The following is a 19,472-nucleotide window of genomic DNA, read 5'->3' as shown; positions in this document are numbered from 1 at the left end:
CCCCCCCCCCCCCCCCCTCATTCTTGGCAAGTTTCAAGGACACTGAAAAATTCACCATCGCATGTGTTACAAAAACAAAGAAGAATAAGTCTTTGTTGTTTGAGGATCATCGGAACAATTTCTGATGAATGCTCGGCACCCTTGCACGTGGCCTGCTTTACTATTACTGTTATTGAGATAATTTCCAATATAAATTCTCTTCATCCGCTGTTTATTTTATCAGCTTTTGGTGAGCTTTGCTGCAGATCTCCAGATGGATCACAGTTTAGGTTATGAAGGTACCTCTAACCCTGCAACAGCAAACTTTGGCCTGAAAGAAGTAATTTTTTCTTCTGTTTACAGTTCAGAAGGTGCCAAAATCCACAAAAGCGTGCAACAATCCTCAACAAAAGTTGACTCATCAGCATACCACAGGGTTACTAAAATGACATGCTGCTGAGCCCTCCCCTCACACATCACACAGCATCTTCTCTGAAGACGTGTGTGGGTTGATTTTTGCTGTATTTTTCTTGCAGGGATGGAGACAAAGGGCTATTCAGACTCTAGCCTAACTAGCCTATGCAGCAGCAAGTGGCATGGAGTACATTTAAAATGTCAGATACGTTTGTCACCTGGTCTGCTCTGGGTTGTAGCCACCCAGCCATCTGCCCTTAATGGAGAATCACACCCTGCTGTAGGTGCTGTTGGGGCTGTGCATGTGTATCTGGGGGCATTGATATCTGTCCCACCAGGGATGCCAGCGAGCATTGTTCCTTCCTATGGCACAGCAAAATGTGTAACAGCTTTGAGCATCATTTTTGCTGAGCTAGGAATGATTTGGCTTCTGTGATCGGCACACAGGTAATTAGAAAAGCTCTGAGCATCCTCCCTAACAGGTTGTCCCTGCTGAAAGCTGTGGTGTGCTGGCTTGTGTTATTCTCTGTGTTTTCACATGAGCCTTTCAGTACCAGAACTCAACACTGATGGTCACAGCAGGCCCATATTTTGGTCTGCTAGTAAAATGCTCTAAAAGCACAATACCTCTTTCTTCTCTTCATGCAAACCAGCACGCTCATCCTTAACAAAGTCCCAGAGGACTTCACTATTTATCCAAAACTCCCTTACCTTTTATATGGAATCTGGCTACCCCTGCTGGTTCACACAAATTCTCAATATCTGAATTTCTCTTGGTCAACAGCCAGATCTTGCAGGCATTGGTATTTTGCTGCGCTCTTTGGAATTTCTTTGGAAGAAATTTGCTGTGTAAGGTGACAACGTCAGTAAATATCTTGAAGAGGTGAGAGAGGAAGACACAGCTTTAGTTTTATGCAATGTCTTGGATTAGATTTTTGCACAGGAAGCTCAAAATGCCCAGAAGGGTCAGATCTGGACAATACTTCCTCTTACCCACCTTTTCAGCTATTCAGGCTTTCTGATTGCTAGCACAGCAAACAGACTTGAACCCTGGTCCATTCCCTTTCCCTTCTGTTGTTTTCTTGCCTGGGAAGGTCACCCACCAGTGTGACACCTGATAAGCCTTTAAAAGCTGACCTAGCATGGCATGTACCATTGCAGTGCTGTACAACTACCATGGAGGAGAATTTTGTTTCCTTCAGGATTCATCTGTGGCATGCTTTTCTGTAATTCCCACCTGCATTACATTTTGTGCCTCATTTTCCAGTCTGCTTTTGTTTTAGAGAAAACATAAACGCTTTGGGCCATCGCGTTACTTTTCCTGTATATCACTGGAGCAGCAGTAACCAGCGGGATTCTACCATGGGCATTCCCTGAATCTCCTCTGCAGTCCTCACTGCTCAGCCTCTGGGCTTGGGGAAAATAAACCCTTCTGTTCTCCTTTGCCCATGAAAAAAAAAAAAAAAAAAAAAAAAACATTTCAGTTTTAATTTGCTTTTTAGGTTGTTCTGCTCTCCATCCCACTGCTGGCTTTGCAGAGCACAAATAGTTAGAATATGCCATCTATGGGCCTGAGGAAGGCTTGCAAGCTTTAATAGTTGGTTATATAAGGCAGTTCTGTTATTTAAAGAGGGAGTCAAACTATATATTTCATTAAAGAAGCAATGGTAATTACTTGGAGGCAACTCCCAGGCCTTGTCTCAGAACAGTCCCATTCTAAACGTAAAACTACACAAATGCTTCCTGCTAAAAAGCAGATACTGACTGTGTGCTGTTCAGTAGCACTCTACAGCAGGAAAAGACAGAGGGAAACAAAGCTCACCTGATGGGTTTTTGTGTTTTCTGTTTGTTTGTTTGTTTTATAAAGCACCAGTATGTCATCTATATGGGTTAGTGGCTGACTTCACACAGCTCCCACCAACAACCTGGCTGCTGAGCCACCCTAAGCTTGTCTCAGACCACAGTTACCCTCTCTGTTACTCTTCTTAAAGTCATGTTCAGGGATAAATGGGGCTCATCCAGCTGGTAGCACCTCTTTAAGCTGAATAGCATTGTGTTTGGTAATAGGGTGCCAGAGGCCTTGGGTACAGCTAGCAGGTGTTCTGTGTGAGCTAAGCTTTTCCTGAAAGTGCCCTGCAGGATGAGCAGTGAGAAAACTCGGTAAGGGTATTTAGACAAATCTGGGTGGCAGTGAGGTGTTTAAGAGGGGACATGGCCAGATTCATGATGCTTCATGCTGGAGCTTCCCAGGGATCGGGAGACCAGGTTCCAGCCTTGAGCCAAGGCATGCGCTGTGGATCAGCAGGCCGGGCTCCAGGCACACGAACTGGTCAGCGCTCCATGTGGTTCATCAGCCACATGAGTGCTTTTAGCCCGAGGTAATCGGAGTTAAAATGAGTAACTCCAGTTGGCCCTCGATGAGGAACGACTAGCTCATCAGCTGAAATTATGTGAAATTTGTCTTGGGCTTCAGGCAGGCAGAGGGAGGTTCGCCCTGTAGGTGCAGGGGCTGTGGTGAGCTGGTATCGCCTCCAGGCCAGCCATTTCCCTCACTGCCCGGTGGCCCAGCTCTGCTGCTCTCAGCTGTACATGCCCATCAACGTGGACTGTGAAAGTACTTTTGTGTCCCATTTTGTGTAGCAAACACCGGGATCGGACCCTGTGAGACAGCAACTACATCAGCCAAATTTGGAGCCTGCAGGGCAGGCCCTGAGTTTTATATTTAGCACTTTCTGACAAGAGAAGGGACATTGTCTGTCCAGCACCTCTCAATAGGAGCAACTTACTTAGGTTTTTAAACATCCTAGGCATTCAAATCAAAGACGACAGCTGTTACTGCCTCCTCAGAGGTTGTCTATCAACAGCATGTCAAGCAAAGCATTTCCAGGAAAGGGGCAGTTGCTTTGCTTTATAGCTTGCCTTAAGTCTGTGCAGTTTGTTCACCAAGGCTAGAAAAGTGATTCCCAGAACAAAAGCACACAAAGTCCCCAGATCCTCATGTGGAGCCAAAATTCTGAAAATCCATACCCTAAAAAATATTACACTGCCACACAGTAGCAAATGCAAATAAGTCATGAGATAACAGATAGCAGGCACTTTACTACAGGTACAAAACACCAGGAATAAGCAAAGGAAGGGGCCATGGGCCAGAGACACTCAACCTGACCATGTCACAGGCTTGAGCATCCTCTGAATTAAATCTGCAGCCACTTTCTTGGCTAAGGCTCACTTTCTCTGATCTGCTGGTGTGGTTCACTGGATGCTCTCTCAGAGCAGAGGTGGTGCAAAGCCCCGCTGCCCTCCACAAAGTTCTACATTATCTTTTGTAGTGATGCTCTCTATGGGTCAGTGACTTGGAGAAATATTGACTCAGTCAATTATAGAGATTAAAGAGAGAAACGAGACAGAAATGTGAAGGTTTTAAGGTATGAGAGAGGTTTCTATAAACAGTGAGCTAATCTGCAAGGGGCAGCCACTCTGCACTCTCATTTAGTTGTTTCTAAATAAACATGTTCCTCAGCAAGATGTGATATTGATTCTCCCGAAGTCGCCCCTGGTACCTGCTCACTTGCTTACCACAGACACCAGTGCCATTCAGCTCATCCCATACACTTACAGCTTATCCACCACCTTTGGTGTGCTGCTCCCTCCCTTCGTGTCCTCAGATGCTGGCAGTGTCTAGTTCACACCGACTTTCTGCACAGCCTTTTACTCAGCTCATATGTATATCCAAATATTCATCTTTCTCTAAACTCCTAGCAGCTCTCCTCTGGGCTCATATTACTTTCTTTGCATCCCTGTCATGGCTCCCACTTCTCAACAGCATCAAATACATACTTTTCCAAAGCCCTGTTGTAAATAAATAATGCATTTATTTTAATTATATATATATATAATTATGCATATAATATATAATTATAGAGGGATTAGTCTCCCTCTCTGGCTACCTTTAGGACTCTTGAAGATACTCAGTGCTGGACTATGCAGCCTTTTGCAGAGCCACTGAGAGTACTGTGTGTGTCTACTGCTTGCAAATTAAAAACTGAAAAGACTAAAATGCTAGTTACTAGCTGCACTAAAATCAGTGCCAGTGCTGACCCACCAGCTTCCTCCTCACGTGTAAGAGCAAGCTGCAGCTCCAGGAGCTCCAGGAATAACCACAGGGAGATTCTGAGCTGCATGCGTTCCCCCTTTTTTTGGCTTTCCCCAGTGGTAACTCACAAAAGGAGGAAAGAGGGTCCAGGATAGATCTCAGGATCTATTCACAGCAGTCACTAGCAACTGTTTGCTCAGACCTGGGACTCCAGAGCCATGCATTTGGCTTGAAACAACATTGAAACACCCCCAGTGGTGGAGCTGCAAGGGACAAACATCATGTTGTTTCAGTGTTATATGGTTTATGCTCCAGTTTAGCACCAGACTGTGCTCCTGCAGAAGCCAGAAGGTAACTGGCTAAAAGATTTCCCTATGTGTCAGCTCCAGCTTCCCCTTCTTTATCCCAAATTTTTCAGATTGTGTAGTTTACTGCTAAACTCTACTTTTTAAATCTGCAGTTGCTAGAGGTCATGGCTAGAGTACTTTTGTTTTTTGTTCTATTATTCCAGGTGCATGGTGATACTTGGATTTCATTCACAGATAAACATATTTCTGGCACATGTATTTGAAGTAAACATCCCAGCATTTAGGTTTTCTTATTCTTAATTCTAGTATTTTTCCTGCGGGTTGTTTTAAGAGCACTGAGGAGGGCAGAGTTGTAGTTTAACAGTTACTGTAGCCTTTCCAGGGACAGAAATTAGGTATGACCATACATGTGTGCTTTTAGGTGGGGTACAGGAAAGCAAAAACAAACAAACAAACAAATACATAAATAAAAAGAAAAAGCTAATGTTTGAGACGCTGAAGATTTTTCCCCAGCGGCCCACCTGTATCCACTCTACATGTGTCCTTCCAGATGTATGCCCTAAGCCTGATACATGTAAAGCATAAATCTAAACCATATGCTGCAAACTGTTGGGCCTGGCAGTCTAAAATATCCAAGAGACCACAGGATAGAAATCTCATTACGGCCTGATGGCTGTTGTGCAAATGCTTCAAGTTCGTATTTTATCCTGACTCTAACAACCAGGGACGTCAAATTGGGAGCAGAGCGCTCGTGTTTCATCCACTTGGCAGGCGATGGCTGTGCATCACGGCGCGTTCAGCTCTCGTGTGTTTTGCTGCTTGATTTGTGGCTCGCTCCCTTCTCCCATCCCATTGTGGCAAACGCGAGAGAAATCCAGCATTTCCAGCTGGCCGAGCAATATCACACAGCTGATGGAACTGCAGTTGATTAAAAGAGCAGTCCTTGGGCGTGCAAAGCAATTATTGCATTCGTGAGGGCGATGGAAGGAGTAACAGCAGCTGAGACACGGAGAGTCCCCAGGGTGATGGCTGGGCAGGGCAATGCTGCTCGCGGCTCTCCCCTCCTGCAATCCCAAATCAGCCGGATCCGGGACATGGAGAGGGAGACACAAAACCGGGGGGTTTAGGGCACTACCACAAATGAGGATTTAATTTCATCTATTTTGACATGCAGCCTGCCTCATTTTACGATTCAGAAATGTGGACTTCGGTCAGACAGTGCTTGCCACCTCACTCTGGGCAAGCTCTGACTCCTTTTGTTATTTCTAGATGAATAAAACAGTGGAAATACCGGTGCGTGTGGAGGGATTACACACAACTTGGGCTTTCAGAAGAGCTATGTCTTCGTCTGATCTTTATGGAGAAGATTTGCTGCTTTGGAAGCCCTTGGATATCTTCTGCTCAGGGCTCAGTGGATCCAGGCGATACTCAGCTCCTCTTTGCTGGGTTCTCCATCTGCTCAGTAAGTTTTACCAGGTGTCAGAAACTCCAAAATTGTCTTTTATCCTTACGCACAAGGACAGACATCACCTGCAACGAGTGCACCTCCTTCTGAGTAGGAAACTTCCCACTTCCCCAGGTTTCTGCCCACCCTTGCTTCCCATGCCGTGGTGCCTGAGCTGGAGCTTCCCCGCACAGCCTGGTTCAGAAGCTTGCAGCGTGCTTGGTGATGGACGGCCCCAAGCCCCTTCGACACATTGGTGCAAGTCCATCACCGGGATAAGGATGAGGGCTTGTGCCTCGGGCGTGCAATACAGCTCCGCTCAGCAGAGGCTGGATGTCCCAGCAAAGTCAAGGAGAGGTGGGCTGAGAGTTAGTTACGTGCTTGCATATGTCTGCAGAGCAAGACACCAGCCTTTGTCAACATGTAACAAAGTGCATTAAAGTGTTTCATGGACACAGCTTCAGTGAGAGCATGCATAGAAAGTACTGGAGTAGGCAAAATTGGGTAACGTCAATCCCAGAAAAAAAAAAAATACTAGGCCAAGTGCCCGTTTGAAATTAACAGCAATGTTGGTCAAAAAAAATCTCCTTAAATCCTCTGGAGTCAACAGAAAAGAGGCTCTGGCACTGAAGTGTCTGCCAGATCAGATTTCATCTCAGAACGGGAAGGTTGCTGTTGGAGTTAAAAGGGTGGCCCATACCAAAGCAGGGGAACCCTGATGCCCTTTTAAAACATAGAGCTTCTATTTCCCTATGCTCCCAGTCTTGGAAAAATAAAAAATAAAAAAAATTGGCTGGTGGGAACCTTTGTGCAAAGCGTGCCTGGTGCTCTCCTCCCTCGGGCCGCCGGTGCAGGGAGGCAGGAATTCCTCTGGCACGTCCGCACCGCGAGGCTCTGGGAATTCGCATCCTCCCCGAGCCTGCTTTAGCTCACTGCCCTGGCGTCTTGGCACCCGCCTCCTGCCCAGGAGATAAGAGCGCCTTCACGGAACCGCTTGTGCAATTACCCTGCCTTCCAGGTTTGCTTTCCCTGACCTTTGGAGGGCTGCGCGGGCTACGTGCCTTTGTGCAGGAGGCAGGCTTTCTGAGAGGTGGCTGTTTCAAGGGAGGACATGCGGTCTTTTGGTAAATACCGTGTCGGGCCCGTGCAGCTCGCGATTTATTTCTAACAGTCCTGATGCACACCGTGGAGGCCAGGGCTCGCGTTGCACAAGAACATGAATCTAAAGCATTTCAGAGCTGTGAGCGAGGTGGAGAGCCGCATTTCTGAGCAAGCCGCGGAGCAGTCGTGGACTTTAGCTTTCCCTTAAGTTTCATGAAACATTTTGAACTGTTCAGTGCTTAGGAGAAAATGATAAATCACTGCAGATGAGCAGCCTGTGAATTATTCATTAAGCGTCTGGTTTTGGCACTCGAGACCCAAACTGGACGCCTAGGATCAAGGACAGAAAACTGCTGTGTGATGTTGAGCGTATCAGTTTGTCCCCACATGCACTTAGACAAGTATTTGAAGCCTCCTTCAAGTACTTCAGAGCCTTCTCATTTCACATGTCCCCACAGGGCTCACCTGGACTGGACGGAAAACAATTTCTGCACTGGAATCTTGGAGTGCAGCTCGCATTAACAGATTAAAGCTGAATATTTTATACTTAAAAGCAAAGAAAGCAGCTCATTCATTTTTAAGTCGCATTGGGTGTTTCCTGGCATTTTTACAGGCCCGAATGCTTCTTGAAAATCTGGCCCTAAGACCTTTGGTGGAAGCAATAGGGACTCCTGCTCTGTGTGCTTCAGACGTGGAAATGATCAAGGTCCTTTCTGTCTGCTGTAGTCCCAGACAAAACCAACAGCATTTACTACATCCCGAGGCAAAAGCTGGTATGCCCAAACACATGGGTTAAAAACAGCTGATGACCAAATTGTAGAGTACCTGCTTCACTCTGTGCTTTGTGGATATGCACGCATAGCCAGGTCTTCGTGTAAAAAGCTCCAATGTAGCACAGACTGCTGGTGGGACTGGGAGCAGATGCTTCATCCAACCTGGATGGATTTAAGCATCGATTCTTCTTGGTGGTGGTCGTGTTTTAAAAGCAGCAGCTCCCCAAGGAATTTCCCATGGCTGGAGAGCCAGCTTTTCTGAGAGCAAGCGTAACAGCATTGTGAAAATCTGCTTTTCCTCTTCACTTTTCGGAAGGGCAGAATAAATCAGAGCCACCAAAGGGGTGTTACAGAGCCAGTGCACACGAGTGCAGAGCCAGACTCATTTAACATTTAGCCGTCCCTGAGCTGTTCCTCCTTTCTCTGACAAAGTGAAGTGCTTTGCAGCGCTGTATCGACCCTCCCGCGAATAATCCAGAAAGCTGCACTCTCTGCTCAGCCCGGGGGTAACTTCATCAGTGCTCACCACATCTTATTTGAATTACGCGTACGGCCGGGTGTTTAAATTACAGGAAGACTTTGTGTTTAAGAGTTTCCGCATCGTGCTGAGGCTTGGGAAAAAACAGAAAGTAAGGTTTGACACATAATAAGGATTGATGTGCTACTTCAAATGCTGGTGTTACTGGAAAGGAAGGAACTTCCACAGGAAGAGCAAGGGAAATTATACAGGAATCAATAAAGGCTGCTAAAAATAGCGCTTGACTTATCTCCCGTGTGAGTCAAAATACCCTACCCGAGGGATGCACATGCTACGCCTTGGCTGGTAGGTCCAGACTGCTCTTACTGGGGCACGTGCTGTCAGGATTTCCTCAAAAGCCAATGGATAGAGACTGGCGTCTCTAGAGGACTGTTCATCACACCTAGCTAAGGAACTGCCAGCCAAAAAAAAAAAAAAAAAATGCCGTAGAGCCTACCTTTTCCCTAATTACCGTCAGTTTCACATGCTTAAAATCAAGCATGTGCTTAATTACTTTCCCGGAGAGAGCACGGAGAGCTGAGTGCCTGCCTGGTGGGACTGAACTGCTAGCTTGGAGGAAAGCAGAGGAATAAGCAAATATCCTGGAAGAACCTGACAAGCAAAACAGGGAAACGGGGAGAGCTCGCCTGCAAGGATGACTAAGTTGCAGGCTCGGAAGCGTAATAGGTCCCAGGAGAGAGAGAACATGATTAGTCAGGCAATTTACAGGTAATATGCTTTCATTATTTTCTCTTTAGCATTAATTTTCTCCAATGTCAGGCGGGAGATTTCTCAGGAGGGAGGCAGCGGATGGGGCTGGGGTGGCGGGGGCAGGGAGCAGAGCTCAGCCCCAGGGTCCTGGTACCCCAGCATCGCTGCTGTTAGCAGGGGGCTGGTGAGGCATGGAGCAAGTGACAGGGACAGTGACGGGGTTGCAGCTGTCATTTGAGGGAGGGAAGGGTGTCAGAGCACTTGCTTCACATTGGGGGGGCTCTTGGCATTTCTACACCCTCGTCGTTGTTACGTCTGACCAGCCAACTCGATCAATTAGATCTTTTTTAAGCCTGTATTTATGTGAACGCTGTTAAAGAACAACAGATTACCCGACTGGAGAATACATTAGTACCCAAGGTTGTCCTGCAGAATGTGAGAAAAGATGGCTTGGGCACAATTAAGGAGGTTTTGCTTCTAAGATTCCATTAAAGCCTATCACAAACTCTCCTCGGGGCTCCCTACACTCCTTAACAGGGTTTGTGTGAATAGACTGAGAGCAGTACAAGGCCCTAAATTTGAAGATTATAGCCTGTAACAAGTCACAGAGAGTTTTTAGCATCGCCCCTGTTAATCAGCAGCAGGCAAACATGTGCAAGAAATAATACCCTCCCCGCGTGCTCCCACCTCCAGCTTCCCCATCTTGCAAACAAAAAACTGCGAGAGCCAACAGATCTGTTCTGGCTTGTTTTATTTCACTTGATGTTTATTAAAATGCTGTGTTTGCAGTTTATATTTCTTGGCACGCTGTTGTTTCAACGACAGCTAAACAAGAACAGCAGATAGACTGAGAGGGTAGCTAGTTCCATTCAGACTTTTGGAGCAATCCTTTCAGTCTTATAGTCGTCGGATGCATTATCTGTGTTATTTATTTGCTTCTGTTTTCCTCGCTTTGGACGGCAGAAAGGAGCTCAGCTGTTTCCCTTTGTTCTCTGCTCCTTTCCGCTTTCAGTTTCTCAAGCACCAGCAGGACAAATACAGCAACATCCACGCTAATCTCCCAGAAACAAATGTTCATGACCCAAAGGAATTGTCTACGTGAATGTCTTAATTCAATAACAAAAGAAAAAATAAATAAATCCTGGCACTCAGCACCCCACATCCCCGTATTGAACCTCTCCCACCCGCCACAGAGTGTGCCCCTACCCAAACCGCCTCCCGGGGAAGGTCCCTGGCCCAGGACCTCTTTGGCAGATGCTCTGTGGCCTCAACAAAGCCCGTGCCAGGAGCTATGTGAACACTTTAGCAATGCTTTACCATTGTTCGGCGATCGGAACAAAATTGTTTAACAACAGAATAATCCGAGAGCTGTCCCCTGGGAATGGTCGCTGGCACTGTTAGTGTCTGGGTGCCTATATTGGCAAATTAGCGTCTGCCTGTGCCTCTCCTTCCTGCAGCCAGCCTGTTGAAGCTCAGTTTGTGTCTCCTGCCACGAGTCCCAGCCTCATCCTCCTCAGTCGTACCGCTGGGTGTTCGTAGCCAGGCACCACAAACTTGGTGTCGTCCGCAAACCGCATGAACTGCATAAACTTCACCCCCGTGCTCCGTCTTTCAGATAATCTGATGAAAGCTCGCCCATCATGGGCCTCCACTCACTTTGAGTGTTGTTGATAGAAGAGCCCTTTTTTTGCATATGCAATTCACAGCCAATCCATAAAACCTGTTCCTGAACTCAGGACCCAAAGTTCAATCGGCCTCAGGGAGCACAGATGTGGCTGCTCTGCCTCCCTGAATACAGGGGTGCCTTCCCGTGGTCACAATTCAGGCCCCAGTTGGAAAACATCAGATATAAAACAGGCAAATCCATCCTCTGTGAGCCATGCAAGGCTGCTTCAGCTCTGTCTACCTGCTGAAACCAAGCTGAGATGGGAAGGCAGAAGGCTTCCTTTCCCATATCCAGCAATGATAACATGTCTTGCATCAGGTTTCTTACAGGAAAAATATACTATGCCTGCGTATTTTATTTGGATGGAAAATTAATTTTCTGACTATTTCATCCTCATATTTTCTTCCCTCACTTGTCAGCTTCTTTTTTTTTTTCATCAGCTCTGAGAAATGAGGAGTTCTTCCCTCTTTATCTGGAAATGAATGGACAACTATTCCCCACGAGCTTTCTCTGTTCTGTTAAGGGTGGAATCAGCAGGCAGATACCTGACAAAGGTCAGTGAAGTTTTTAATCCTGTTGTATATAAAACCCGGTATACATCCAGGGCTGGCTCTTCTGTCTGCCAAGAGCTCCCTCATCCTCCCTGGGAGCCCTGGATATCTTTCTGGTCTCTGCTGGGAGATGCAGGCTGCCCATCTTCTAAGCAGCAATTCTGACAGTAAGGGAAGTTGCACTGACAGTTAATCACTCCTTGGTAGGCCTAATATAGGCTAATATAAATATGCTAAAATAAGGCAACGTGTTGACCACAGGAGAGCTTTCCCTTCCCCTTAAAAACAGAATTGGAGATATTTTATACCACACTGCCCCGGCAGGTAGGGACATGGGAAAAATGGTCAGGAATTACTAGGACTTGGTGGAATAAACAGAAAGCATTTGGAAAGTGGCTTGTGACCTGAAGGAAAGAAAGTCTTGGGTTTAGGCAGTGATAAAATGATGTGCAAATGCAGAAGGAGAAGAGAAGGTGAAGTCTGAGGTGATATGATCTTAAATTCAAGAGGAAGTCTTCTTATGGAGGGGGGCCTGGCTTCAAGAGCTCAGAGTGAAACCCGGGTGAAATCTGAAGCAGTCAGGGAGAAGTGCATGAAGCAGCTTCAGACAAATTCCTGCAAAGAAAAAGGAAAAAAAAAAAAAAAAAAAAAAAAAAAGGAAGAAGAAGAGAGAGGGAAGGACTCTTGGCATGAATTTGATGTTCTTTCTACACACAGGTTCATTAGCAGACGAAATTGTCCTGCAGGCAGTGGAGGCTCTTCTGCTTCACACTGCTTTTCCAGCTTCTCTGACAGGAGATAATGCCAATTGTCTTAGGCTTGTTAGCAGTGTAATTTCATGCATTTTAATGTTGCTATTCCTATGTCTGAGGCCCAAATCCTGGCTCACCAGTCCATGTGAACTAACTCTTCCTGTTGTAAGAAAATATTTGGCAGTGTATTAAAGGGAAAGATACCTTTGGATATTTTTTTTTTCTTTTTTTTCCAGGAACTTCCTTCAGTCATTCACCTTGAAGCTGATTTGAATGGGGAGGCTTGCTCCTGCAGCCTGGCAGCTGCCTTAAAAGCTAACAGGCTGTAGGGTAGTGCTTATCTTCTCGGGAGCATTCAAGTCACACATGACGCGCTCAGTGACGCAGAGTTCACTGTTCTTGTTTTATATTTATGCCTGTCACCTACTCCTTCGTTTCATCTATTTCCAGAACACCTACACTTGGTAGCACATTTTCTGAAAATAATTTGGAATAGCAAAACCAGACTTTTCCCACGGGACTCCCAAGAAAGAAAAATGTAGGTTTTATCACCATTAGTTCTTAGCTGGCACAATTTTCTAAGAATTATCGTTTGCCTAAGAAGTGGTTTTGAGGCAGCTTTACAATGTTACTTAAAGCATGCTGCACATTACACCAGATGTCACACTTTCTGTAAAAAGAGAAGAGTAGAAACCAAATGAAGGATACTTTATACTTGTGTTGAAAACGCCATCTTATGCTTCCCAGTTCTTGTGCCATGATAAAGCGTTAATTATCACTCCTCGCTCACCTTCTTGATTCACTTAACAACCAAATAACCTCTCCAGCGTCTCCTCTGTATTTTCCACACTGTGGTACAGAACCTGGATCATACATACCTCCAGCCATCTCTGGTGCCCTTTTCTGCACCTTTTCTTGTTCTGCTGTGCCATCTTGGAGGGGTGGGACTGGAACCACGCACCAGGTATTCCAGATGGATGTTGGTGGAGCTTCGCTCTTCCCCTCCTAACAAACCCAAGAGTCAATTTGTCTTTTCAACTGCTGCTGGATGCTGAACCAATGTCCCCCAGGAGACGGCTGTTTTAGAAAACAGGCACTACGTCTCTGCAGGGTCATTACCCAAACTGCCTTATGTCGTCCTTGCAGCGCTACATATTTCATACTGCTTTGCATTAAAAATAAAAAAAGATTATTTTTTTTTTTCCTCCTTGCCAGTAGGAACTAACAGAGACCACCTGCGAAACACAACCAATGGACATGAAACAGGGCACCGAGTGTCCAGGGCAGCTGCAGTGAACAGCCTGCCTCATGCTCCTGGCCTTTGCTGGCATAAGATCTTGTCTTCCCTTTCTTACAGCACTGCCAAAAGTAAGTGTTTGAGCTGAAATCTTTCCCGGGTGCCTACCTCAGGCTAGTTTAGTCTTGTTAAGAGTTGATTTCATCTGGGGATTTTTGTGGTTTGGAGGGGGTTGGTTTTTTTTTTTTTTTTTGTCTCAGGCAAAGCAGCTTATCCATTGCCAAGGAGGAGGGGATGTACCTCTTATCCATATTTGAAGGAAATAAATTTCATTTGGAAATTACTTTCATTTGGAAATTACTTATGACAGTGGGATTTGCGAAAAAGACTGTCTTTTTGCGGATAATTGTGCAGTGTTTTGTTGAGGAGGAGACTTCTGGCATCCCCACCAGCATGCATCTGATTTTTTTTCCAAACCCTTAGCCTGCGAGGAGTCCTAGTTTGCACAAGCTTCTCAGTTTTGAATGGTTAAATTTATAGAAAACCCTCCCTGAGTTAGGCATGCTTAGCTCCTCTCAGGTCATGCTGGGCACAGACACCTGAATGGGGTAGGAGACCTGTCACAGATGTGAACCCCAGCTAGAACCAGACTTGATGGAAAACTTCTCCAGGTTGCACTGGAAGAAACAACCATCAGGGTGAGGAGGAGGAATGAGGCAAAGCAGAGGAAATGGGGCAACTCCAGGGAAACAGTAGGGGAAGGGCAGGAAAACCAAGGTTCACCTTGATGCAAAGGACTGACCCGTGCTTTGATGAGGGGAGATGTTGTTTATAGGGTCCTGTGTTGTTTCAGTCCTTCAGCAGAACCTGAGCACATCAGTGCCTGGCTCCAGCCATGTGTTGCCAGCCTTACCGAGAGCACCCAGCCTGGGCTCCCTCTCGTCTGCCTGCGTTACCACCTCCAGCCCCAGATCCCAGCAAGCCGGATCCCTGCTCTGCAGGTAGGAGTTTTCCTAACCAATTACGAGTCTGAAATATGGAGCAGGTCAAAACCAAATACCGTCATTCCTCCTCCGACACACACACACAAGAAAACAGCAACCAAAACCAGTCAGTGTTTTGCTGACTCCTCACAATCACCCGGTCTCCGGAGACTGTTTTCTTTTGGCACCCAACATCAAGAATAACGTCAGATCCTAGCCAGTCATGTGGCGCCAGTGTAGAGTGAACAAAAGCCAAGGCAGTTATGGGAAAAAGGCCATTGTTCCAAAAAAAAAATAATATAAAAATTTAAATGATGTCACTCTCCCCCTTAGCATCCTTTCCAATGGCGAGTGCTTCTTTCCACAGTTGCCTGTGGTGAGCATACAAGGCATGGACTGGATTAGTGTGCTTCACAGAGGCTAGATGTTTATCACAAAACACCACATTTCAGTAAAAAAATCCCTTCCCCCTTCAATGCTGAGCTGAGCAGCACCGTCCCTTGAAGCTGGCATGAGATGTGAGGGCCTAGGGACAGCAGTGAAGGCTGGAGCAGAACATGCATCTTCTGGGAGGGAAGAGAATCAGTCGTGCGCCTCGTTACCATACTTGCACTTGTTAGGAGTCACCATTTGCATTATGACATCTGCTCGAAATCTTAATTATGGGTTGCGGCCCCACTGGAGTAGGCCCGAACAGATGTAAGAGTTATGTTCCTAATTATCTTAACACCTTTCCGGCAGGGTGTCATAAGCACAAGTTAATTAAGCCCTGTGCCAGCCCTGTGATGCAGAGATAGAAGTATTTTTTTCATTCTGATTTACAAATGAAGAAGCTGAAGGACCAGCTCACACCCGCTACTCTGTCCTGAAGCCCAAACCCTCTCCTGGTCCTTCTGCCTTAACCACAAGGTGCCTGCTCACCTGGCAGAGGATTTTTACCTCTTGTTGATAAAATTAGCAAACCACATTCTGTGCCCTGCTGAATCTTAAGAGGGTTTTCTTACAAAGATGAAAAACATGAGGAGTTTCAACATTGCCCACATTTCCCCCTACCTTGGTGACCAAGAAATGTCTCCAGCCCAGGCTGCCCCCTTTCAAAAGCCCAAGAGCCAGCCATCGCCTAGCCACGGATGCACTCCCAGGTGCCCCCCTACTGATAAAAGTCATTAGTCAGGCAAGTCAAAGCTCACTAGACATCCTACTCTCCCTCCAGACCTTCACAGGAAAGGAGAAGACTTCATGAAGTCTTGGAAGACATCACCCTTCCAGCCCTCTTGCCACCCACCTGTGAGCTGGGTCCTTCAAGAGGCACACAGATATTCCCTGGCTGCTCTAACTGTGGGGAAAGGGCTGCCAACAGGGAGTTCTGGGGCAAAACAGGCTCGGTGGGCTTTTGCTCCTTGCCAATAGGCAAAGCATGCACACCAGCAAGGGCAGGGAAAGGTACTCTAGCGTCCCAGACAAATAGTGATCTCTTTCCACTGGCAAGCATCCCCTGAAACTGTGTTTTATTTTTCAGATCAGTTTCTGGAAGTAAAAATGCAAGATTAAAACTTTAGACTTTCCAGAGCTGTTGAGGGCATCTTGAGCAATAAGACGGAGACGTCATGAAAAGGTCTTTAGGGTGACCCAAAGCAGACACATAGAAATTAAGATAAGCAGAATTAAGCAACTAAAAAGCTCTGCCTTGAGTTCCCAGAAGTCTTTGCTAAGCATAACTTGCTGGTGATGATAGTGATGATAAAAATCCGAGGCACCAGCCCTCAGTTTGGAGGAATCTCATAAATTAAATTCTCTCTATTTCACAGTCTTTTTATTGTAAGATCTCTCTGGCAAACTGGCCTATACCTAGAGTGCTGAATGCAAGCGCCTTTTGTTTAGAAGTCTTCAAGCTATCGGGGAAAAAATAGGAAATATGTTTCAATCAACTTTTGATTTTTAGATTAATATTTTTATAGTATATTAATTTATGGTGGATTTAGGGGAATTGGCAAAATTGATCTCAAAGACATGTAAGTTTAGGAGCAAGTGCTGTAGCACCATCCTGCTCTGTAGTCGCTGTACCAGTCAAAACAGTATCTAAGAAAATACACCTTGGCAAACGTGTGAATTATTGTGAAGCCATTTTTGCTGGTGTCATGCATTTTGAAGAAAAATGTGCCATGGAAAACTGAGGCTTCTTTGTTGAACTGCTCACGCTGGTAAGCTAGAGGCAGACCCGTACTTAGGGGAAACGCTGTTGAACAGATGGGATCACTGTTTTGCACATGATTCTGGAATGCAATAAAATTGTTTGGTTCTGGGAAAGAGCTTTTCCTCCCATTATACCACCAAAATGGCCAAAAGGCCTGATTCTGAAAGCCATACCCCTGCAAGTAATCCTCATTCATGCTTCAGGAAAACGTGAATTATGAAGGAAAAAAGAAAAAGCATAGGAACATCACTTCTGCAGAGACATTTCCTTATTGTTTTGTATAAGAAGGTGCAAAGGCGAGCTCGCTTTGGAGGAAAATAGACACAAAGAGCATGGCTAACAGCAGAAACACAGGAAAAAAAGTAGGTAAATGCCTCACAGCTGACAGCCTGTGAAGAGTTCAGCAAACTGGGCTGGAGAAACAGTTTCAGGGATGCTCTGTGAGATTGCCCTCTTCAGCATCGTGACCCAGCAGTCCTTAATATTTCACATCCCTTTTTGCCTTGCAGTGGATGGCAGTGCAGGATGAACTTTAGGTCCGGAGATTAAAAAATCGGGCCCTTTATCCACAGAGGTCAGGGAAAGTCACTTGGACGAAAGGCTTACGGACGGATTCTTGGCTGGTATAATTTGTCCCGGCCCCCAAAAAGTCACAGTAAGGCTCTGCTGCTTTGCACCCACTGAACATCTGGCCCTCGGCCTGTGGGAAGAAGGATAAAATGTGCCTCATGCTTCATGCATTTCTAAGCAGCTGCTTTGAAGGACTCCTCACATGGGACTGTGTGCTGTTGCTGAAAGCTCTGGAAAGGATCGATTGTGCACAAACATTTCAAAACTTCAGCGTTTACAGGGCATGAACGCAGGCTGGAAGAAATCTCTAATGTAGTAAGCTGCTTCTTGGCAAATCTCTCTGCAAATCAGGTGGGTGAGGAAGAGATTACGTCCAGTCCCAGACGATTAAGAGCTTCATGATGCCTTTCCATGCGGGATCTGCTTCACTAGCTCTGACAAGATCAGGTGGTTCCTGCCTGGTACAGCTATGTGCAGCAGTCTGGCAAACATTGGATGGATTTTGCTGTGTGAATATGTGTGACCTCTCCCTCTGTTATTTATTTATTTATTTATTTTAAATCATTATTAATAATCAGGAACTACATCTTTCAATGTCTGTCTTTATCTTAGTATGGTAACTGCTCTAGCAGCTCTGCCAAAGAACTTTTGCAAAGAACAGGCTTAAAAAGTCACCTGGTAATATTTTTTGGTAAGAAGTTACATTTTTTAGGGATTCAAGTCAGTAAGTGAAAGTCAAAATTGGCACACTGTAGGACTCCCATTGCTTCATCAGTTCCTTATTATTTTTCCTTACTATCGGGTGATGCCTCCATCCACTTCTGAGGGGGCTTGACCTAATAGCTAGGCATGAGACCTTATACATTCCTTAAAAACGTAATGCAGGAATACAGGGTTAGTTTATTTATTTGTTCCTTTACCTTCAAGTCATTTTCCAAATGGAAGCTTTCAGAAATTATATTTTTGTTAAGATTTTGGTTATTCCTTCCAGTTAACTGCATCCCACGCCTGGCTGAAAACCTCAGTGTTTTTATGAGGAACTGAGACTGAGCTAAGGTTGTGTACTGGGTCTGGCTGGGATGTTAACTTTCCCTGCAGCAGCCCATACAGTGCTGCGCTCTGCACTTGTAGCTAGAACAGCAGTGGTATCACACCAGTGTTGTGTCTGCTGCTGAGCAGTGCTGGCACAGCATCAGGACTCTCTCTAACCCTCCTAGGGGGTGGGCAAAAAGTGGGAAAGAAACATCAGCAGGGCAGCTGACCTAACCCAACCAAAGGGATATTCCGTACCATATGATGTCACACTCAGCAATAAAAGGTGGAAAAAGGAAGAAGAGGGGAGGGGTGGGCTCTCGTTGCGAAGACGTCTGTCCTCTTCCCGAACACCGGCTACATGTGTTGAGGCCCTGCTTCAAGGACGTGGTCAAGCATCGTTCATTTGTGGGAAGTGGAGAGTAATTTCTTTCCTCTGCACTTCCACATAGCCTTTACTTGTTTTGTTTAGTTATTCCCTTTCCCCCTCCCTCTTCTCCTTTCCCTTTTTTCCCTTTAGTTGAATTGTTTAATTAATAATAATATTTCCTTAATAATTTTTTTTTTCTCTTTAATTAAATTATCCTTATCTCAACCCCTGAGTTGTTCTTTCCTTTACTTCTTCCCCTCCTCAAATGAGGAGGGGAAGTGAGAGAGTGGTTGTGGTGTTCAGCTGCCTAGCACAGTAAAACCACCACAGGTTGTACTCTCCTACCTTGTTACCAAAACCCAGCTTCAGCTTCCAGGACTAAAAAATATGCCAGACAGCATTCCTATGAGTTAAATGGTTACCCAAAATAGAATAAACACAGTTTGCAATTGAGAAGAATTAGAGAAGGATGCCACAGGGCTGGTTTCTCTGTTCACTAAGCAAGTTAGATAAGCACTTGGACCATAAGCAGAAGGAATTATGTCTATAGCAGTTTTCTCTTACTGGCATTAAATTTTAAAATTAATAGTGATGCTTTTCCTACTATTCCTTTAATTTATGAAGATATGGTCAGCTTATGTCCTTTAGAAAAATTGGTAGCTACAGCAGAAAAGTTACTCCAGTTGCATTGTGTTTTTACTGCCCATTCTAACTTAAATCATAGTTTCACAGAGGAAAGGTGCTTGGGAAGATAAAGATGATGTCAACTACATGAAT

General features: G+C 45.5%; 1 long non-coding RNA gene across 1 annotated transcript in view; it reads left to right on the top strand.

Moving 5' to 3' along the window:
* The window catches only part of LOC118162465, a 27,076-nt gene extending 7,795 nt beyond the window's left edge, over nt 1-19,281 (top strand). Inside the window, exons 2-4 of the long non-coding RNA XR_004748465.1 lie at nt 14,408-14,547; nt 17,233-18,349; nt 19,026-19,281. This is a non-coding gene — a long non-coding RNA (uncharacterized LOC118162465). The remainder of the gene's footprint in view (nt 1-14,407; nt 14,548-17,232; nt 18,350-19,025) is intronic.
* The last annotated feature ends 191 nt before the right edge of the window (nt 19,282-19,472 follow it).

Source organism: Oxyura jamaicensis, chromosome 2 (genome assembly GCF_011077185.1).
Source record: "Oxyura jamaicensis isolate SHBP4307 breed ruddy duck chromosome 2, BPBGC_Ojam_1.0, whole genome shotgun sequence".
NCBI classification, from domain to species: domain Eukaryota; kingdom Metazoa; phylum Chordata; class Aves; order Anseriformes; family Anatidae; genus Oxyura; species Oxyura jamaicensis.
Note: the sequence above shows the minus strand (reverse complement) of the source record. Positions and strands in the feature narration are given on the sequence as shown.